Here is a 23,710-nt window from a genome sequence, read left to right as displayed (position 1 = left end):
CCGAAGGAAACCCACGCAGACACGGGGAGAATGTACAAAGTCCACACAGTCGCCCGAGGCTGGAACTGAACCTGGAACCCTGGTGCTGTGAGGCAGCAGTGCTAACCACTGAGCCACCATGTTTTTAAAATGCTAGTGTTAGGCTGAAGGAATGTGTATATTTGTTTACATCAAGCCTTATTACTCAGTGTAATGGGCTGACTGTCACAGTAACTTTGACGTTTTGTTTAAAACAGACACAGTGAACAAGATGTGATGATATGACCAGCAAGGAGAGGGCAAAGAGCAGCAATGCATCAATTTGTGATTGTCATGGAATTTTGCTGTGTAAACATCGTACAATTCATTGGACCATGTAAATTGTGATGTTTACCAGTGGTCAAACTGATCATTTTCTGTTTAGTATCAAGACTTTGAATGGACAGCTTCTTTGTTTGGAATGAGTGTAAAGCAGCTTGCTTCATAGCAAAAATTTAGCTAGCTTGAGGAGGTCAATTAAATGGTTCACTTTATTCCCAGGAGCAGCAAGAGACAGAGCGGAGGTGACGTGGAAACTAGGAGGGTGCCGGGAAGGTAAGGAAACTGTTTAAATTCTTACCTTTGTAGTCCGCAGCCTTTTTCCTGTCCAGGAGCAATGAGAGACAGAGTGGAGGAGACGGGGAGTCCAGGAGGTTGCCGGGAAGGTAAGGACTTAATGTATATTTGGGCAGCGGCTAAACTTGAAATAGTACACGTTTAGTATCTCTCTCCCGCACTCCCCCCCCCCCCCCCAATCAGAAGAAACAGACTCTGTAAGGTAAGGATTTTATTTTTTCTTTTTCTTTTCTTTCATATATTTAAGTGCATTGTTTGGTTTTAGTTAGTTGATATAAAGCAAAGGCTTACAATGGCAGGGGACCTCAGACCCGTGGCATGGTGCCTCTTGCTTGACGTGGGAGCTCAGGAACGTGGCTGACGTTTCTGACTCTTACACTTGCAAGAAATGTGTCCAGCTGCAGCTGTTGTTTGATTGCATGACGGTTCTGGAGCTGTGGATTGACTCATTGTGGAGCATCCGTGATGCTGAGGAGGTCGTGGATAGCACGTTTAGTGAACTGGTCACACCGCAGGTTAGAATTGCTGAGGGAGACAGTGAATGGGTGACCAAAAAGCAGAGAAAGAGTAGCTAGGCAGTGCAGATGTCCCCTGTGGTCATCTCCCTCCAAAACAGGTATACCGCTTGGGAGAGATGGTTCACCAGGGGAGGGCAGCAGTTGCCAAGATCATGGTACCGTGGCGGGCACTGCTGTTCAGAAGGGCAGCAAAAGACTCGTAGGGCCATAGTCATAGGGGATTCTTTTGTAAGGGGAGTAGATAGGCGGTTCTGTGGCCAAAAACGGGACTCCCAGATGGTATGTTGCCTCCCAGGTGCTCGGGTCAGGGATGTCAACGATCACCTGCAGAGCATTCTAAAAGGAGAGGGTGAATAGCCAGTTGTCTTGGTGCATATTGGCACCAAAGATATAAGTAAAAAACGAGATGAGGTCCTGAAAGCAAAATTCAGGGAGCTAGGAGAGAAGTTAAAAAGGAGGACCTCAAAGGTAATGACCTCGGGATTACTACCAGTGCCACGTGCTAACCAGTGTAGAAATGAAAAAATAGGCAGGATGGACATGTGGCTTGAGGGATGGTGTACGAGGGAGAGGTTCAGATTTGTTGGACATTGGGACCAGTTCTGGGGAAGGTGGGACTACTACAAACTGGTCAGTCTACATCTGAACCAGACTGGAACTAAGTCCTTGGGGGAGTTTTTGCTACTGCTGTGGAAAGGTTTAAACTAGTGTGGCAGGGGGCTGGGAACCAGAGGAGAAGACAAGTAGACAGTGAGGTGGAAACTGGAGACTGTAAGAATCATGAAGATAGCATTAATAAGGGGAAGAGTAGGCAGAGAGCAGATGAACCCAAAAGAACTGGTGGCCTGAAGTACATATACTTTAATGCAAGGAGTGTAGTAGGTAAGGCAGATGAACTTAGGGCTTGGATTGGTGCCTGGAAGTATGACATTCTTGCAATCAGAGACAATGGTTGAAGGAAGGGCATGATTGGCAACTAAATGTTCTAGGATATAGATGCTTCAGGCAGGACAGAGAGGGAAGTAAAAGTGGGGAGGAGTTGCATTGCTGGTCAGGGATGATATCCCAGCTGTTCTAAAGGAGCACACTTTGGAGGGCTTGAGCAGTGAAGCATTATGGGTAGAGCTGAGAAATAAGAAGGGTGCAGTTACATTGTTGGGGCTGTATTATAGGCCTCCCAACAGTGAGCATGAAGTAGAAGAACAAACAGTAAACAGATTATGGAAATATGTAGAGGTAACAGGATAGTGGTGATGGGAGATTTTAATTTTCCCAACATTGACTGGGATACACTTAAAGTCAGAAATATGGATGGGGCAGAATTTGTAAGAAGCGTCCAGGAGAGTTTTCTCGAGCAGTATGTCAATAGTCCAACAAGGGAAGGGAGTAAATTGGACCTGGTGTTGGGGAATGAGCAGGCCAGGTGGTAGAAGTTGCGGTGGGGGATTTCTTTGGGAACAATTACAATTCTGTAAATTTTAGAATACTCGTAGACAAAGATGAGAGTGGTCCTAAGGGAAGAGTACTATATTGGGCCAAGGCCAGTTATATCAAAATTAGGCAGGAGCTGGAAAATGTGGATTGGACACATTTGATATGTGGGAGGTTTTCAAAGATAGTGCAGGATAGGCATGTCCCGTTGAAAGCAAAGGATAGGAAAGGCAAGATTCGTGGATGACAGGAGAAATCGTTCAACTCGCTAAGAGGAAAAGGGAAGCATACGTAAGGTCCAGGCAGCTAAGAACAAAACGGGCCCCAGAGGAATATCGGAAGAGTAGGACCAGTCTTAAATGAAGAATCAAGCGGACTAAATGGGGTCATGGAATAGCTTTAGCAAGCAGAATTAAGGAGAATCCCAAAGCCTTTTATTTTTATATAAGAAGCAAGCGGGTAACTAGAGAAAGGACTGGTCTACTAAAGGTTAAGGAAGGAAGGCTGTGCATCGATCATGAGAGAATGGGTGGGGTTCTGAATGACTACTTTGCATCAGTGTTCACTGAGGAGAGGGACATGATGAGTGTTGAGATTGGAGATAGAAGTTTGATAACTCTGGATCACGGTGATATAAGGAGGGAAGATGTGTTGGGTAGGCTAGAGGTTATTAAGGTGGACAAATCCCCAGAACCGGATGGGATCTATCCCAGGTTGCTAAGGGAAGCGAGAGAGGAAATAGCTGGGGCCCTGACACATATCTTTGTCGCATCCTTAAACACAATTGAGATGTCGGAGGACTGGAGGGTTGCTCATGTTGTCCCCCTGTACAAGAAAGGTAGTAAGGATATTCCAGGTAACTACAGACCAGTGAGCCTGATGTCAGTGGTGGGAAAGTTGCTAGAGAAGGTACTGAGGGATAAAATCTATTTATATTTGGAAAAAAATGGGCTTATCAGTGATAGGCAACATGGTTTTGTGCAGGGGAGATGATACCTTACCCACTTAATAAAGTTCTTTGAAAAAGTGACCAAGTTGATAGATGAAGGAAGGGCAGTAGATGTCATATACATGGACTTTAGTAAGGCGTTTGATAAGGCTCTCCTTGGGAAACTAATAGAGAAAGTGAAGTCACATGGTGTGCAGGGTATTCTAACTAGGTGGATAAAGAACTGGTTGAGCAACAGGAGACAGAGAGTAGTAGTTGAAGGGAGTTTCTCAAAATGGAGAAAGGTGACCAGTGGTGTTCCACAGGGGTCAGTGTTGGGGCCACTATTGTTTGTAATATACATAACTGATCTGGAAGAGGGCACTGTTGGTACGATCAGCAAGTTTGCAGATGACATGAAAATTGGTGGAGTAGCAGAAAGCATAGGGGACTGTCAACGAATACAGGAGAATAGAGATAGACTGGAGAGTTGGGCGGAGAAGTTGCAGATGGAGTTCAATCCAGGCAAATGTGAGGTGGTGCATTTTGGGATGTCTAATTCTAGAGTGAATTATACAGTAAACGGAAGAGCCTTAGGAGAAGTTGATGAGCAGAGAAATCTGGGAGTTCAGGTCCATTGTACCCTGAAGGTTGCTGCACAGGTGAATAGAGTGGTCAAGAAGGCATACAGTATGCTTGCCTTCATCGGACAGGGTATTGAGTATCGGAGCTGGCAGGTCATGTTAAAATTGTACACGACGTTGGTTCGGCTGAATTTAGAATACTGTGTACAGTTCTTGTTGCCACATTACCAAAAGGATGTGGATGCCTTGGAGAGGGTGCAGAGAAGATTTACGAGAATGTTGCCTGGTATGGAAGGTGCTAGCTATGAAGAGAGGTTGAGTAGGTTAGGTTTGTTTTCATTAGAAAAAAGGAGATTGAGGGGGAACCTGATTGACATCTACAAAATCATGAAGGGTATAGACAGGTTGGATAGAGGGTGAAGGATACAATAATGAGAGGTCACGCTTTCAAGGTGAGAGGTGAAAAGGGGAATACACGTGGCAAGTACTTTACACAGAGAGTGGTAGGTGCCTGAAATGCATTGCCAGCAGAGGTGGTAGAGGCAGGCACGGTAAGTTAATTTAAGATGCGTCTGGACAGATGCATGAGTAGGTGGGCAGCAGAGGGATGCAGATGCTTAGGAATTGTGTGACAGGTTTAGACAGTACATTTGGATCGGCTCAGGCTTAGAGGGTTGAAGGGTTCCTAGGCTGTAAATTTTCTTTGTTGTTATTTGTTCTTTTCTTTAATTTAAATGCTTCCAATTTGAAGTGAAAAACCTAGCTACATTCTTACCTTCAATATGAATTTAATTACTTGGATGCATGCCTGTCTATCCTGCCAATGGAGTTTTGTGTCCCTACAATCTTTCACATCCTTGTCATCACGTAAGTGTTACTTTTATGGTACCAATCCTTGTAGAACACTTTCTTTTTCCTAAAACTAGTCCTTTACTCCTTTTTTTTCCCTTTCTATTCTCCAACTATTTCTATCCAATTTGCTGCTGCAATAATTCCTTGTATCAATAGCTTTGATGTAAATTTGTTATCTAGAAAATTTTCATACACTTTTTGAGAAGAGTATCTTCCACCAATGCACTTGAACAGGAAGTTGTTGTTGTGGATTCATGGTGTGCTCCCACCAACACTGGAACCAGACCAGGACTAGTGCATTTGGTGTTACTGCCCATCCCACAACATCCTACTGGTTGATGCATTGCTGCTATTTGCCGTCTCGCTGCTGGTCACACCCTCCCTGCCAGTCACCTCATCATCATTGGTCTCCCCCTAACTGCTGGTCCCTCCTCCCCACTGGTCACCCTGACCCTACTGGCTAGCCCCTCATTCACCCTGTCGGTGCTGGTCTTACCACTTGCTGTCCTATTGACCACATCGCTTGCTGGTCCCCTCACTGTCCAGCTCACCACTTTGCTCAGAGAGTGGAGAAGCAGATGACGTATTGAAGACTCCTGACCTCTCATCTGGGTCAGTGGTTTTCTAATGCAGTTCAGACGTATCAGACTGCTGTACGACATATAATTTAAGTTCAAAGCCATGATACATGTCCTGCAGTACTCCAGGCAGCGGTATCATAGGTACTGTGACTGTCTGGGTGGTGAGCAATCCCAACCCTTGTGGTGGCCGGGAATGCAGCCTTTTGAAAAACTTATGTGATCTAAACTCAAATCATTTACTGTATCCTCTCTTCTATTTTTTCTGGGGTTACTGAATGGCTGCTCAAAACAAAATCTGTTTTTTTTAATCCATCTGTGCTGACTCATCCTGATTCACTCATGTTTCTCTATTGCTCAGTATTTATCTTACTCCACAGACCACAAACAGTGATGACTCACTCTTGGACTCAGTAATGTTGCAATACTATAGAAACTGACATGCTGCATTGTCTGATGCAGAATCCCAAGGCCTGCTTTGGCCCTGTTACATCCATGCATCTACATGATATGATCTGAGGACAACTGATAACTCTGATGCTTTTGTGCACGAATCTTAATTAACAGCTTCGATTCCATGTAAAAAGATGTTTTTAAAATGGTTAGCACCATAAAGTAGTAACATTGTTAGCCTCCCTCTTTTGCCAGCACCCACTTGAAATGGATGCAAGAGAAACTCCATGGTGTTGTCTTGTCCAATCATAACCATGGATAACCTATGGGGATTCATCAAAATTTAATCTCAACATGTCTTTTTTGAAACAGGACTGATGAGGGCAAAAATAACTGGAGGTAAATTCAATGGCTATGTAGACAGAGAGAGCATCTGGAATATCAAACCTGACAAGGTATCAAGGAAGCTTCAAATGGATGGACTTAAAAGGAGGCAGAAATCCATTGAAAAATGATTTGCAATCTTCTGGGAGTTATCTCTTACTGTGAACACAATGGGAGAAAAGACAATAGTCTGGGAGAGAGATATGCTTATTATGTTTCCCTTTCAAGAATACACAACAGCAGTTCAACATTGATCTTTGTGTGCGGTCATGAAAGCAGGTTTGCTGGAGAACTGAGGTTCTCATGTGTGCCAGTGGGCTCAGATACACTTGTGTATAATAGCCTGGGTTCAAGCTCTAGTGTCCTGTGAAGGTCTCAATTGAAGAACCATCCACCAGTCACTTAGGTGTTGCAGGTAAAGGTGTAAGCAACTGGAGGCTCAGCCACCAATCAAGAAGAAATTAAAAACTGGGTTGCAAACGAGGCCAGAATTAGAGGAACATAGGTATCTTGGAGGGTTTGGATACTGGAGTGGATTTGAGGGATAGGCACAAGTGGGGGATTTAAGAACAAAGATGAGAATTTTAATGTCAATACATTGCTTGTTCAGGAACCAATGTAGATCAGTGAGTATAATGGTGTTGGGAATGAAACTTGCTGTGGGTTATGTTGCAGGCTGCACAGTTTTAAATGGCCTCAAGTTTATGAAAGGTAGAATGTAAGAACTGCTGTCAGGAGCACATTGGAATCATCAAGTCTAGAGGTAACGAAAGCAGAATGAGGATTTCAGCAGCAGATGATGTGACACAATAGCTATTTGTTATAACAGCTGGCAAGTAATGAAATTTAAGCGGTTAATCTGCTGTGTGTAGTAAAATGATACTTCAGCTAATTTTGATTTTAATGAAGTGATCTGGAATTATCAAGACATGTTCTTTAAATTATGTTGCTTATCATTGTTATTTCAAGGAAATCATTTGGAAAAATGATGACTATCTGAAAAACTTATAGCATTTTTGTAGATAGTCAAACTTGATTAACTGTGCCTGTCTCCATCGCCATGTAAAATAGATTAACGTTAAAAAACATGTGATAATATGAATTGGTTGAGGTTACTATTTTCATGAGTAGATAGCATTCTGGCACATAAATAATTAATTTCTTTAATTATCTCTTGACTAAGGGGAAGATGAATTGCTGTACCTGGTTTGGAGTGAAAAGTTGTGACAATTAATCACAGATCTTCCCTTTTGTTCTTTCTTCCCCATCCCACCTTTCTCCCTGGCTCTGTCCATGCATAAACAGTATTAATAATTCACTTCTTCCACTCTGATGAAAGGTCATGTACCTGAACTATCGTCAGTGAAATTGAACACCTTAGCTGCTAGCATCTGTGCTGCAGAAGAGCAAGAGCCTAAAGTGGTATCAACACAATGGGCAATTTAGCATGGCCAATTCACCTAACCTGCATATCTTTGGATTGTGGGAGGAAACCCACACAGACACAGCAAGAATATGCAAACTCCACAGACACTTGAGGCAGGAATCGAACCTGGGTCCCCAGAGTGCTAACCACCGTGCTGCCCCAATGGGTATTATATTTCATTTAGAGAGGTATAGGTGAGATCACATCTCCAACGTGTGCAGTTCTGGTTTCCTTAAGAATGGTCCTTCCACAATCTAAAGATATACAGTTTAGGTGAATTGGCCATGCTAAATTGCCCATTGTGTTAGGTGCATTAGTCAGAGGGATATGGGGCTGGCTGGGTTACTCTTCGGAGGGTCAGTGTGGACTTGTTGGGCCAAATGGCCTGTTTCCACACTATTGCTAATCTAATCTAATCTAATCTAACTGTGCTCCAGACTACTTCCTGCGTGGACCTCATGCCGAGAAGTACATTAACATGGTTATTACAGGCGTGCACCATAACCAGCAGCATTCATATCATAATGTCATATAGCTGCTTAGGTTGCTTGATGCTTGTTTTCACTGCTGGCTTGGTCTTTTGTAAGTCTGCTGAGTACCCATTCATAGAATAAGGGAATCCCTCAATTCACATTTTTTAAAGGACCAGCCACCGCTTTCCATGTGGGTTTCTACTGCCTTAGTTTTGCTTAGGCAACGTTCATGCAAAGACTGTGGCTTCTCTTTGAAGTCATTTTTGATTGGAAGCAACAGGATTTGGCAACCCAAAACCTTTCCTGGATCTTTCCAGTAGAAGCATGTATTATTTTCAACAGTGCAATGTGCATCAATAACAATATCAATAACAGAAGAGCAGGATGTCTTGTTTTCTCCTTTTGCACTTGTTGGAGTGTTGGGCATCACTGGCTGGGACAGCATTTAATTCCTATCCCGAGTTGCCCGAGAGAAGGTGGTAGTGAGCTTCTGATCTTGTGACCAAGGAAAGGTCATTGATGAAGCATCTGAAGATAGTTGGGCCTTAACATAGAAGAGAACAGCAGAAATTAGAAACAGAGTAAGGAATAATGCAAAGAGCCAAAGCTTAACGTTGTTAATATGAATACATGCAGCATTTGTAACAAGATACGAGTCTATGGCACAAATAAAAATAAATGAATATGATTTAATAGCTATCACAGAGACATAGTTGCAGGGTGACCAAGACTAGGAACTCAATATTTGTGACTACTTGATGTTCTGGAAAAATAGGCTACAAAGCAAAAATCGGTGGGGTAGCATTGTTAATGAAGGAAGGTATCGGTTCAGTGGTGAGTAGTAATATAGTCTCAATAGCTCATGATGTGGAATCTGTTTGGGTGAAAATAAGGAATAGCAAAGGAAAGAAGTCATGGATCGGAGTCGTCTATCGACCCTCATAGAGTTGTCCGAGTGTAAAACTAAGATTAATTAGGAAACAATGGAAGTGTGTAAGGAGGACATTACAGTTGTCTTAGATGACTTTAATCTGCATATTAACTAGACAAAACATATAGACAAGATTAATGTGGAAGACAAATTTGTACCGTGTATCTAAATTGTTATGTAGAGCAGTAGTTTCTGAAACTACCTGGGAACAGTCTATTTTAGATTGAGCAATATTAATGAGATGGGATCAATAAGAGGTTGGAGAGTTAATCATCCTTGAGGGGATAGCAATGACAACACTGTAGAATTTCAAATTCAGTTAGAAGGAGAGCAACTCAGGTCTCAAACCAGTGTCCTCAACCTAAATCAGGGCAATTACAGAGACATGAGAAAGAATTGCCTAAAATGAGTTGGGAAAAATAGACTAATGGGAAAGTGAGCAATGGCAGACATTTGAAGTGATATTTCTCAGCAAAACTGGTCAAAAAGATAGACTAAATGCGAAGGATGAGCCATGTATGATTAACAAAGGTAGCCAAGGACAGCTTTCAAACTAAGGCATATAAAGTGATGAAAACCAATGGCAGGATTCTGAATTTCTTTGAATTCAGGAACCAACAATAGATGAATTAAAAGCTAATAAAAAGGGAGAAAATTGATTATGAAAGTAAATGGACAAACTGTAAAAGCAAACAGCAGAAGCTTCAATGGGTATATAAAAAGAATAAGAGTTGCTAAAGTAACTGTGGGACCCTTGCAGGGTGCAACTGCAGAATTAATAACAACACAGGAAAATATTTTGCATCAGTCTTCATGGAGGAGGATACAATAAAATCAGAAAAATAACAGATAAACAAGGTACAAATGGGTAGGAAAATCTTGTAACAGTCTCTATCATGAGGGACAAAATATTTTACAGACTAATAGAACTAAAGGCAAACAGGTCATTAGCATCTAATGGCCTGCTTCCACGGGTTTTAAAGGAAGTGACTACAGAGATCCTGAAGCTATTGGTTGAAATTCACTGGATTCTAGGAAAGTTCCAACAGATTGGAAAGCTGGCAATGTGACACCCCTGTTCAAGAAAGGTGTGTGTGGGGTGGGGGTGGAGGGTTGTAGGTGAAGGTGATAGAAAGCAGGAAACTTTAGGCCAGCTAGCCTAACATCTGCCATTGGGGAAACGCTAAATACATTATTAAAGAAGAAATAGCTAGACACTTGGAAAAGCTTGGCACAATCAAACAGAGTCATCATGATTTTATGAAAGGAAAATCATGTTTGACAAATTAGCTGGAATTCTTTAAGAATACATCAAGCAGTGTTGCTAAAGGGGAACAAAGAGATGTAATGCATTTGTGTTTCCAGAAGGCACTCAATAAGGTGTCCCATAAAGAACTAGTGCACAAGATAGGAGTTCATTGTATTGGGGTAATATTTTAGCACAAAATAATGATTGACCAATACACAAAAAAGAGAGAGCCGGCATTGATGGGACTTTTACAGATTGGAAAGATGTAACTGGTGGAGTGCTGCAAGGTTCAGACTAAGGGCCTGAGGGTATGAGGGCATACTGTGAGGAGGATATAACGAATCTGCAAGGGGATATAGATAGCTGGAGTGAATGGGCAAAAATGTGTCAGGTGAAGTTTAAAATAGGAAAGTGTGCAATCATACAAGTTGGTAGGAAGAATTAAAAGGTAAACTGTTACTTAAATGGAGATAGAGTCCAAGAAAGTGCAGTACAGTTGGACCTGAATGTTCTTGTGCATGAAACACAAAAAGTTAGCATGTATGTCCAGGAATTAATTAAGAAGGTAAATCGAGTTTTCGCCTCCATTGCTAGGGTGTTAGAATTTAAAAACAAGAACAAATTGCTACAACTGTAGAGGATATTGGTGAAGGCACACCTGGCTTACTATACCAAGTTTTCATCCCAGTATTGAGTAAAGGATATTCGGATATCAGAGGCAGTTCAACAGGCGTTCATTAGTCTGCTTCCTGGGATGAAACAGTTGATTGTTCAGAACAGCGAAACAAAATGGAGCTTTATCCATTAGAGTGGTGAACTTAGAGAAATATACAAGATTCTGAGGGGTCTTGACAATGTAGATGTTTCCTGGTGTAATCTCACGTGAGAGGAGACATAGTTACAGAATAAGGGGACACTAAGATGTGAAAGAATTTTGGGTAGTGAGAATTGAAAGTCTGGAATTCTCTATTCCAGAGAGTTATGGAGGCTGGATTACTTAAGTACTAAAAGAGGAGGTAGATAGATTTTTGAAATATCAGAGAACTGGGGACTATATGTGGCTGACATGAAAGTGGAGAAGCCTAGGGCAGATCAACAATGATTTATTGAATAGCAGAGGAGGTTTGAGGGGCTGAATGGCCTATCCCACCTCTTATTTCATGTGTTCTTATTTTCTCTCGCTAAAAATGCAAGTGTCTGAATTTTTAATGGGCAAAATGGAGGTTTCTCACTTTTTCACTGGCAAAATATCCATCTTTTTAGGACCAACAAACAATTTCTGTCCTTTCCCATTGTTTTCCCCAACAAAGCTGAGTGCCTAAGGCTTATTAAATTCTTACTGCCTGACTACAGTTTAAAATATGAATCTCCTGCTTTTATCACACCCTCAATAATTATCTTACTGTCTTTTTCTGTTAGTCTGTGTATGTTTATACTTTCAAATTGTTCCAATGTCACCAGAATTCTGGCTCAGTCATAGAGATCTGAGCACAGAAAAAAGCCCTTTGATGTTTTGAGTCTGTGACTGTCAAAAACAACTATCGAAATATACTAATTCAATTTTCCAGCATTAGCCCATAACCTTGTGTGCTTTGGCATTGTAAGTGTGCATATAAATATTTCTTAGATGTTATGAGGCTTTCTGCTTCTTCCACCCTTACAGGCGGTGAGTTTGCAATGTTTGCTTTGCAATGCTACCAGCACTGCAACATCTGTTTAAACACTTATGTGGCCTTGCTTTTCCCCACTACTGCAGTGTCTCATAGCACACATTTCCTACAGTGACAACACATGTTACTAGGTGTAAGTACTCTTGTAGAAGTTCTAACTTTCTCAGTCTATTCTGCACCATTAACTTGAAATGTTCCCCTTGCCCAATATGGATTTTAAACTCTAAGTTCCAATACATCTTCACTTTTCAGCAGAATCTCTAATAGGGACTTTTCCGACAGATTCTCACTTCTGACAAGTCTAACTGCCAAATGTGACCAGCTTGTAGCTCACCCTTGGTTCTGCACTTTTGCAATGTATTATTAAGCAATGAGCAAGAGCTAATTAATAATTTTTAAAAAAAAATAAACCTTGGGAATAGTGGCCATAGAAAGGTAGAATTTTCCATTAATTTTGAAAGTGCTGTTGCTCAATCTGAAACTAAGATTTAAGATCTAAACAAGGGCATTGTGAAAGTATGAAGATCAAGTTGGCTCTATTGATTAGGAAAATACATTTAAAAACTTGACAGATAAACAATGGTTACTATTTAAAGAATTAATGCTTGATTTAAAAAAAAATTCCTATAAGGCTAAAAACTGTAAGATAAGGGAACTTAAAGGTAAGTTTAGATCAAAGGAAGGGGCTGATAACATTGTATTTAAAAAGTCAAAAGCCTGAAAATTGGGAGTTTTTTTTAGAATTTCATAAAGGAGGATCAAGAAATTGATGAAGAAAGAGAATATACAATATGAATGTAAAATAGCAGGACATACAACAGATTGTCAAAGCTTCTGTGGGTCAGCAAAGGAAAAGATTATTAAAGATAAATGTGGGTCCATACAGAGAGTTTATCTTAGGAAATAGAGAAATGGTGTAGAAGCTAAATAAGTGCTTTGTGTCTGTCTTCATAGAGGAAGGTACGAAGTTGTAAACAAGTAAGATCCAAGATTCCCATGAGAGTGTGGAAGTGAAAGAAATGTAACTTAATGGAACTGCATGTTGACAAATTCCTACAAACTAATTACTTTTATGCTAGACAGTTGAAAGAGATAGTTACAGATGGTGGATGCATTGGCGGTCATCTTCCAAAATTTTATTAATTCTGCAATGGTGCATGCAGACTGGAAGATTGCAAATATAATCTCACTCTTTAAGAAAGGAAAGATAGACAAAACAGGTGAACTACAGACCTGATATCAATAGAAGAGAAATTACTAGAATCTATTATAAAGGATGTCATTAGTGGGTATTTAGAAAATATATGTCTGATTGGGCAGAGTTAACATGGGTTTACAAAGAGGAAATCATGTTTGACGAATCTGTTAGCGTTTTTGAGTAGGTCCTAACTGAATTGATTAGGGGAAACCAATGAATATAGAACATAGAACAATACAGCGCAGAACATGCCCTTCAGCCCTCAATGTTGTGCCGACGTGTGAACTAATCTAAGCCCATCACTCTATATTATCCCATCATCATCCATGTGCTTATCCAAGGATTGTTTAAATCTCCCTAATGTGGCTGACTTAACTACATTCCACGCCCTTACCACTCTCTGAGTAAAGAAATCTTTTGATAAAGCCCAACACAGGAATTCAGTAAACAAATGAAAGGGCACAGGATTATCGGTATTATGTGAGCGTGACTTGAGGATTCATTAACAGATAACAAGCAGAGAGTAGGAATAAATTGATTATTTGCAGGCTGGCAAGCTTTGAACACTGGGGTACCACAGGGATCAAATACTTGAGCCCCAGATTTTCACAATATTTTCAATTATTTGGACTTGAAGACTGAGTTTGCAAAATGATACAAAATTGGATAAGATTGTGTGTTGTGAAGAGCATGCAAAGAGGAGCTTCAAGGCACTTTAAACAGCTTGATTAAGTGGGAAAATGCAAGGCAGACAAAATATAATGTGGGCAAATATATGGTTTTCTGGTTGGTAGAAGGAAAAATGTATTTCATGAATTGTGTGTGATTGGAAAGTTTTGATGTCCAAAATGACCAAAGGTATCCTCATTCATTAGTTACTGAAAGCTGATATTGCAGATGTGGCAAGCAAGTCAGAAGGCAAACAATTTGTTAGCGTTTATTAGGCTGCACCCAGGCTTCCATTTCACAGGACAGCTTTGAGATTGGTAAATTTTTCTCATTTGTCACAAAGTATGTCTTATGCATAATCTACCTAATTAACGTATTATTTCTGAACTGCTGCTTCTTAAACAACTCAATAAACTATCAGAAAATTAGGTAGGTAACTGTGATCATGAATACCTCCTCCCCATAAAAGTCAGTACAACCCTATTAAAACTCACATGTCTTTCTCTTTCTATTATCACTGAAAAAAGCTTTCTTGTGTCATTTTCTTATAGCTGTTGTCACTCATATTTCTCCACTAACTCCATTTCCTTCCGCATTGAATTGAATTCTGGACAAATTCTTTCCAAGTCACTTGCATTTTCAAACAGCGAACATTCGAGCCATTAGTTGTCTAATCACTGTTTGTTGATGTTGATCTGCTTAATCACCCCCTCATCTTTGTTCTTGATGTTGTTGTCCTCAGCAAAACTCTTTATTATGTCTCATCTTGGTCATTCCTTCTGCTATAGCTTCTAACCTTTCTCCTTCAAGGTCAAGCAGTTCAAACTTGTGCACATCTGATGCACAATTGGTTTAATAATTCATCATATGTGATTATGGTACAATCAGACCTGTTGTGCTGTATTCCCTTCTACCAAATCTTTTCAACTTTTCAGAATCATGTTGGAATATAAAAATAAATCTTCTCTACCATAATCCTACTCCTTAGACTGTCTTCACAGCAAGATACCATTAAAAATAAAACTGTGTGGTCATAACCACGTGGTTTATTTTGAAGATGTGGATTGAGAGATAAATATTACCCAGGACCCTGGGATAAATCCACCTGAGCAAATGGACAGCGATGTGTGAGAACAATGGAGCGAGTTGCTAAGGGAACTCAGTGGGTCTGGCAGTGTCTGTGGAGGGATGGCAGAATTGGCTTTTCAGGGTCAGTGACTGTTTTTCAGTTTCTTCTGTTCTGAGGAGGGGTCACTGGGCCTGAGGCATTGACTCTGGTTTCTCTCTGCAGGTGCTGCCAGGTCTGTTGAGTTTTTTTTTAGCAATTTCCATTTTTATTTCTGATTTCCATCACCTGCAGTCCTTTGGTCTTTTGTTGTTTAGTGATCAACTGGGACCTGTTACCAGAAATAGCTGAAATCCACTTTACTTGTAGGCCATTAGCCCCCTGGCTGACAGGGTTAGAATTACCAGAATGTCACCTGATTGCACAAACAGGGCTTGTGTTCACAGGAATTTGTAAGATTAAAGGCTTATTTGTATGATATTTTCAAGAAATTCAGGGAAGCAGTTAGGATGGATATGGGGAAACTGTTTCTGCTGATTGGTTGAGATTAAGACTTGGGCCTGCAGTCGAATGATAAGAGCCAAACACTAAGGAGTAAAACGAGGAACAACTTTTTCACACAAGTGAGAAATATTTTAGAACTCTCAGCCACAAATGGCAGCCGATACCAGACCAATTTTATTCTGGCATATTCAGTGAGATTCTAGGAGATATGCGTTCATCCAACAAATGAGCCTGTGGAAATTCTGTGCCAGAGAAAGTGGTTGAGGCCTAAACATTGAATGTTTTCAAGAAGGAGACCAATGTAGTTATTGAGGCTAAAGGGATCATAGAGTGTGGGAAGAAAGTGGGAACAGGATTTGGATGATTAGTCATGATTATGTTAAATGGCAGAGCAGGCGCGAAGGGTCGAATGCCTTACTCCTGTTCCTGTTTTCTGTGTTTTCATGTGTTTCCAATGCTCCTTCACCTCATCTCAATAAAAAGTATGAAGAACTCATGATATTGAGATTGAAACCCTCAATTGCCTGTGCTTCATCCTTTCTATCCCTCAATTTCACTAAAGTAAGTTTCCCAAAGGCTGCCCCATCCTAATTATAACTTTCTCATGCGATTTGCTTATCTTTTCAGATGTCCTCTCTGAAATTAGTTTCTCCACAACGCTCATCTCCTGCTTTCTCAATCTTCCCAAGTCCTCCTATATCTATGTTCAAAGAAGGACAGTTGTCATGGACCACAGTTAATCTCAGTATACCACCACCACTGATCACCATTCCAGGTTCTGAACCAATCACATTCTTCCCTCAGTTATCTGAAGGTTGCAGTTTGCAGCTTGATGGGAATGAGGCTCAGGTCTCAATGGTGTGCCTCAGCCCTCACTGTTCAGGCCCAAGAATTAATTCTTGAATCGCCAACTGTGCAAGTATTTTCCCTGAATTTATAGGCCTATGTCAACATGTAAAAATGACCAGGGAAATCTCCTGAAGTCTGATGAACGTTTTGTCTTCAAACACCAATAAGAACATGTTGCAGTGATTGTAATGAGGTCAGCCAGATGGACCTCATAGTTCCCTGATAGGTGCTATTAACCTGGTCCAGTCAGGGAACCCTGGCTGACCGATATAAGCAGGAATGTCAGAGGTTCTGTTCATTCCGAGAGCTGGATCTAAGGGAGCTGGACCAATGTCAATTACAATGCACATGTAAATAAAGAGTGACTTGGTGAGGGGATGCCAGCCTCTGTGCAATTATTTTATGGAAAATCGCATTATTCACATTACAATTATTGTGTGTGGAATTTTGTTCTGGGAAAACTGACACTTCCTTAATGAAATGACTCAGCTTCAGGATAATATATTACCTATGAAGTACATTTTTCATCGAGATTCAAATAAAATAAAGTGTCAAGTTTATTTATGGAAGAGGACAATTTTAACATTAGCCACTTAATCAAAACTGAAGTAGATTGAACTGGCGTTACATCTCGCCCAATGTCACTCTCCATTGAAATATTTGGAGGCTAATACAGAGAGAAGAGAAAATCCACCATTCCTCTCAAATCCATTGGTTCACCAGTTGGTTGCTCAGACTAATATTATGACCTACCTGCCCCCACCCTTCCCAGCATCCTCTCAACTGTTTTCCTCTCTATCTCATCAATTTCTAAAAAATTGGAAGCTGTCTTACTTTGTTCAAGTTTTTGTCTCCTCCTGTATTCCAAAGGTTTTTAAAACCTGTACATGACACCACAATTGGATCAATTCTTTCTCCTATCTACCCTTTTTAACCTTGTTAGGTATTGTGTATCTTGGCTCATTATCAAGGTTTTTCAAATAAAAGGCATTAAAATGGTGGATTTTGATGTAATTGTGTAATATGTAATTGTACTGCACGTCTGTAAGCACATACAAGATGAACACTTCTTTATGAAGATGACACCCCTTTAACTTTAAAGCAAGTTTTTTTGTGTGTATGCACTTTTCAAAGTTGGATATGCATTGTGCACTAAAACACTTTCCATTTCTCAGGCCAATAACACCATTAGGCTTTGATAAGCCAAATAGTTTGGATTTATGATCGTTCTTTTATATTTCACTAGTCCATTTTTAAAAGCCAGGTGTCATTTTGTTTTTGCTAAAGCGTGCAATGCCAAGATATTTTCATTGGAATATTAGCTTGTTTAAAAGGGCAATTTTCCTTAACTTTTGTCAAGCTTCAAAACTTGAAGTTCAAGTGGTTTATAACAGTCTGTTATAATCAAACTACAGTCTTTAATGAACAATTTTCTGTCCTGATGACCAGTATCATTTACACCTGCAGGAGTTATTAACCTAGAAATTGGATTGCATTACATTTTACAGGCACAAAATTACGCCTAAGATGGCAATATTCCAGGCAGTGAACGTTGGCTCATTCTATACCAGAGGTGCATAATAGTTCAGACTACTGAGTGAGTATCGATGTTGAGCAACTGAAACAGGAGCTAGGCCCATTGCACATAAATCCAGGTTTGAACATCTATTTAAGATCTTTTGTCTTCCTTTCTCAGTGATTATTTGTAGCAGTTTCTTCAGGAGCTCAAACCAATGGTCCTTAAAGTGACTGGTGTGGGCTAGAATTGAGAAAATGATTTCGTGGTCTTTATTTCCCTTATTGTGGTTCTGCAAGGAGTCTCTCGAGCCACAAACAGCTTTGACTGCTCCTCCCATGTTTACCACATCTTGCTGTTGGCCTCATTTAGGTACAAGTAACGTGTGCACTGGGAACATATTCCAATTCAAATGCGATCCAGTTTCTCGGCCATTTTATTTTAGATTTTATAGATGTTGTTCTTGGGTATCAAGGTAAATTCCAACTATTGATGTATACAAATGTTAAAAGAAGAGAATTTAACCAATGTGGCATTATTATTGCAGATTTATTGAAATAATTTCCAAAAAGATTCTCAGTATAACATATCTTACAGAAGAAATATTGCACAGTTGTGTAGAGGTTCTTTAGTAAATATATGTGAATCATTCACAGCTGGCAATCTGACTAGAAAATTATTGTTTAATAAGTCTGGCAATGCATATCTTGGAGTAAATTGCTCAGAAGAAAATATTTGAAAAACACAATTATGTACCTACTTATCTATATCTTAATTAAAACTACCAAAGCACTGACTAAAGTAAGTGCAGACCTTTCAATTCCATATTAATTTAAGGGTCACACCCTTATTTCTCATTAGTCTCTGTTTCTAGATATACACAAATTTATCTCCTAGCTTGGTTTACTGGGATATATAAAAAAAATGATTTTTGGCAATTCAAAGCTGCTAGAAAGCAAAAGACCTGAATCTTGAATAAAACATGTTCTTTGTGCACATGGTTCTGTCTGCAGACTATTAATATGTTCTCCTTTCTTAACTTACAGAGAAATCGACCAGCTCACTCATTTTTCAAAACAGCAGATATGATGAATAAACTGAAACCAAACAAAAATGGTCACATTTCTTTTGTTAATCGCTAAACTAAACATACTTTCCTATCTCCATTAGGCACACCCTTGCCAAAGAGAGACTTGTGTTAAGTCTCTTTTATCCTCCTACTTGGGTGGAGAATCTGAAGAGAGGAATTAGTGCCTTAACTGCGTAGGTTGTGGCTGCAGCTGTGGAACATGAATATGCAATGCCTCTGACTTCTAAAACAAAAAGATGAAAGCCTCAGCACTTATAGTGCAGAGTCACAATATCCAATTGGTCTCCAGGTACCCAAACAACAAAATACAACTGCATTGCAAAAAAAACCTTCAGAATGTAGAAAAATAATTGGGATAAAGAGATGTGTTTATTTCCAGATATGTTTTATAGTGTTTTTATTTTGATGTTTTGTTGCATTAGTTTGATCTTCTCACTGCTGCCTATGAGCATCAATTCTCTTCTCGTTAATTCTACGCTGGATTGGTGCTTATGTTGAAAATCTGAACTTACAGGATCACAAAAAAAACTGTGTAATGAAAGATAAATATGATACAAAATTATGCTCCAAAGAATTATTGGTTCCAGCACTCATTGTCATTGGTTGTCCCTCAATTTGAGAATGACATCTACTCAGGTTCATGCGTTTCTGCCATGAGTTTTCATATGACTAAAAAAGCGACTTCTCTGTCTTCAGATTGCAGGCACCTGAGCAGAACATTCAATGAGGTAGTGGGATCACAGTGTCGGACTGATTCACAGTCCAGATCCCAGTCTAGTACATGGGTGTGGTGACTGTCATGTTAATAATAATTGGCTAATGATCAATTGCCCATCAGGGTTGATTAATTTCATTCATTAGTTTATTAATAACAGCAAAATGATTACAAGTTATGAAGCAGACATTACAGCAAACCAACCGATTTCTGAATGGGTAACTGTGTTTGAGGGGTGGCAGATGGAGTTTAATTTTGATAAATATGAAGTGCTGCATTTTGGAAAAGAAAATCAGTGCAGGACGTATACAATTAATTGTAATATTCTGGGGTGTATTGCTAAACAAAGAGACTTAGGAGTGCAGGTTCATAGTTCCTTGAAAGTGGAGTCTCAGGCGGATAGGATAGTGAAGACATTTAGTATGCTTTCCTTTATTGGTCAGAGCATTGAGTATCAGAGTTGGGAGATCATATTGCGGTTGTACAGAACATTGGTTATGTCATGTTTGGAATATTGTGTGCAGTTCTGGTCTACCTTCTATAGGAAGGATGTTGTTAAACTAGAAAGGGTTCAGAAAAGATTTACAAGGATGTTGCCAGGGTTGGAGGGTTTAAGCTATAGGGAGGGGCTGAATAGGCTGGGGCTGTTTTCCCTGGAGTGTCAGAGGCTGAGGGGTGACCTTATACAGATTTATAAAACCAGGAGGGGTGTGGATAGCATAAATAAACAAGGTATTCTCCCTTGGTTGGGGGAGTTCAGAACTAGAGGGCCATAAGTTTAAAATAAGAGGGGATAGCTTTAAAAGGAACCTCGGGGCAACTTTTTCACGCAAAGCGTGGTGTCTGTATGAAATGAGCTGCCAGAGGAAGTGGTGGAGGCTGATACAATTACAACATTTAAAAGGTATCTGGATGTGTACGTGAATGGGAAGGGTTTAGAGGGATATGGGCCAAGTACTGGCAAATGGGACTAGATTGGGTTGGGATAACTGGTCAGCATGGACGAGGTGGACTGAAGGGTTTGTTTCCATGCTGTATACCTTTATGACTCTAAAATAACTGCAAACGGAGTTGCAACACTGTATACACTGTTATGCTCACAGCTGCTGGTAATACAGAACTAGTCAGCAACCTGACATGACAGAGCATTTTTTTTTTGGTTTATCATGGAGGTCAGTCACTGAACACAGATGTAGCAGGCTGACAATGTAACTTTAACACAAAAATATAGACATTTATTACAGAAAAATATCACTAATTATATTAGAGTAGACAGGAACTAATGTTGCAAGAAAAGTGTATCCACCATTAGATATGATTCTGCTATTGGAAATAATTTACTAAACCAACTAGACTGTGCTAAGGATTACACCAGAAACCATTTTAAGAACATCATCTGACCTGGAGTGTCATGTATTTGTGAGTGAGAAGCTACAAGCTTAAATAATGTTTTATGTAGGGAAAAAAAAATGTACATCCATTGCACCTTTCTCAAAAAAGGGTTATAGAGAGAGACTGAATTCTGCTGCATCCCCATGTCAATTCTCTGACCAATTAGAATCTACCTGCTTGGTCTGAGAATAAAGATTGATGGTTGACTGTTCTTGCTGCACCTCCAGCCAACTGTGGCCCAATCAATCAGCACACTCTTTACGTTCTATATAAAACACTTTCCCTTGCTTGAAATCTGTTTCTTGCATCTTATTTCTGATGAGTGCTAGATGAAAAGCTTCACCTTATACGATCCATCCAATTTAATTTATCTTTTTAAAACATTAGCTGTTATGCATAACCAAATGGCTTGCCAGGTCTCTTTAGATGGCCATATTTCTGTGGATCTAGTGTTTTGTAGGTCAGATGAGGTGAAGATGGCAAAGTTTCATTTCCTAAAGGACAATATTTAACTAGATGAGTTTTTCCTTTGTTGCCATTTGCAATGGTTTCACGATCATCAGAAATGGTGGAATTTGAACCTATATCCCTGCTGAATTCACCCTAGTGTCAGGATTACTAATCCAGTGACAATGCCACTAAGCATTGCCTCCTCACATACCTTGATGAGTACAGTTCCAACAATACTCAAACTTACACCATTCAGGAGGACAAAGCATCCTCCTTGATTCACACCCTATTTAACACAGTCAACACTCACTCCCACCACCACCATAACACAGTCTCAGCAGTATGTACCATATATGAAATACATCTAACATCTGTTATTTGGAAAATGTTACAAAGGACTGAAAAAAACAGAGCATTTAGAAATACATAATATAATCAAACAGAGTCAGTGTGGCTTCATGAAGGGGAAATCATGCCTGAAACATTTCTTAGAATTCTGTGAGGTGTTAATGAGGATGGTTACAATACAGACCATCTAGTATTCCACCAATTTACACGTGAAGTAAAAACCAAAAGAACTATGGATACTGGAAATCAGAAACAAAAACAGAAATTGATGAAAAAGCTCAGCAGGTCTTGCAGCACCTGTGGAGAGAAATCAGAGTTAACAATTCAGGTCCAGTTACCCGCCCTAAGAATTGGTGGCAATTAGGAAAGTGATGGTTTTAATGCAGAAAGTAGGATGGGGGGAGGGGGTAAGGAGTACCTAATAGGTGGAGATTGAGCTCAAAGAGACAAAAGGACAGTTGAACAGAAAACAGAGTGGATAGCACTCAGGCTAGGAGAGTGAATAGCTGTTAATGGGGACTGTTAATGGCTAACAATGGGTTGTGTATAATATCGGACTGTGTGATAACAAGGCACCGTGCAAAGCACCAGAAACAACAAACACACTCAGTCCTGCCAATTTGGCAAGGTCCTCATCATTAACATTGTGGGCTTATGCCAAAACTGAGAGAGTTTTCCCATAGACTAGTCATGGAGTCATCCCTCCAGATCATGTACCAGATACCATCATCACCATTAGTGGGACAGGTCCACCAGGGGTGGTGGCACAGTGATATCCAGGCAGTAGGAAATTGCAAGGCTTTGAAGAGCAAGGAGATAAATTATTCACCACAGGTGTCTGAGCCCAGTTCAGTTTCTGGTTAATGGTAACCTCCAGGAGGCCAGTACTAGGCAAATTAGTTATGGTGATGTCTTTGATGCGAAGGGGCAATGGTTGGACTTTTTTTTGTAGCATGGCATTTGTATGGCACAAATGTTATTTGTCTTATCATCAGAAGTCTGGAAGTTGTCCAGGTCTTGTATTATTTGGCCATGGAGTGCTTAGCACCTGAAGATTTGCAATTGTGAAACATCTTCAATCATCAGCGAACATCTCTACATCTGACCTTATAATGGAAGTAAGGTCATTGATGAAGCATCTGAAGATGGTTGGGCCTGGGACAATGCCCCAGGGAACTCCCTTCAGTGATATTCTGGATATTATTCCGGTTTTGCTGCATTTGAGCAAACTCTGCTTCACCATATGAGGAACTGCAAATAATTCTGAGCATTGTGCAATCATGGGTGAACATCCCCATTTCTGACCTTAGGATGGAGGGAATGTAATTGATGAAACAGCTGAAGATGTTTGGACAGAGAACACTACTTTTAGAAACTCCCGTACTGAGGACCTTTGACTGAGGTGATTGACCTCTGATGTGAATTAAATAATACATGCAACTTCCTTGTTACTAACTTAGCTGTTTGATTTCACTGTCTTTTAGTAAAATGGTAATTGTTGTGCAGCCAGTTTAGTGTATTCCAAATTTTCTTGACCTTGCTACAATCTGTGCTCAGGTCAAAATTTGCCCTCTTTAAAAATCACATTAGTCCACGCAAACTTCAGGTATTAAAAATAAGATGATGGAAGTTGACTAACGATTGTCCATATTTATTATTATCATAACTCCTACAAATATCACCCTCATCATCCTTTGTGCCAGGTATAACTCCAACCAGCAAAGAGTTTTTCCCCTGATTCCCAGTGACTTCAGTTTTGCTAAGGTTCCTCAATAGCACACTTGGTGAAACGCTTCCTTCATGTCAAGGGCAGTCACTCCCACTTCACATTTGCAGTTTGATTCTTTTGTCCATGTTTGGAGCAAGGCTGTAATGAAATTAGGAGACGAGTAGCCTGGCAGA

The 23,710-nt window shown here is 40.1% G+C and overlaps 1 long non-coding RNA gene across 1 annotated transcript; it reads left to right on the top strand.

The window, feature by feature from the left end:
* Nucleotides 1–629: 629 nt before the first annotated feature.
* LOC148148515 (uncharacterized) lies at nt 630–19,277 on the top strand. Its single transcript, XR_015758747.1, has 3 exons — nt 630–683; nt 17,806–17,894; nt 18,860–19,277. It is a non-coding gene; the product is annotated as an uncharacterized LOC148148515 (long non-coding RNA).
* The last annotated feature ends 4,433 nt before the right edge of the window (nt 19,278–23,710 follow it).

Source organism: Chiloscyllium plagiosum, unplaced genomic scaffold, assembly GCF_037043375.1.
Source record: "Chiloscyllium plagiosum isolate Xiang-an unplaced genomic scaffold, Cpla_swu_hap1 HiC_scaffold_12, whole genome shotgun sequence".
NCBI lineage: Eukaryota > Metazoa > Chordata > Chondrichthyes > Orectolobiformes > Hemiscylliidae > Chiloscyllium > Chiloscyllium plagiosum.
Note: the sequence above shows the minus strand (reverse complement) of the source record. Positions and strands in the feature narration are given on the sequence as shown.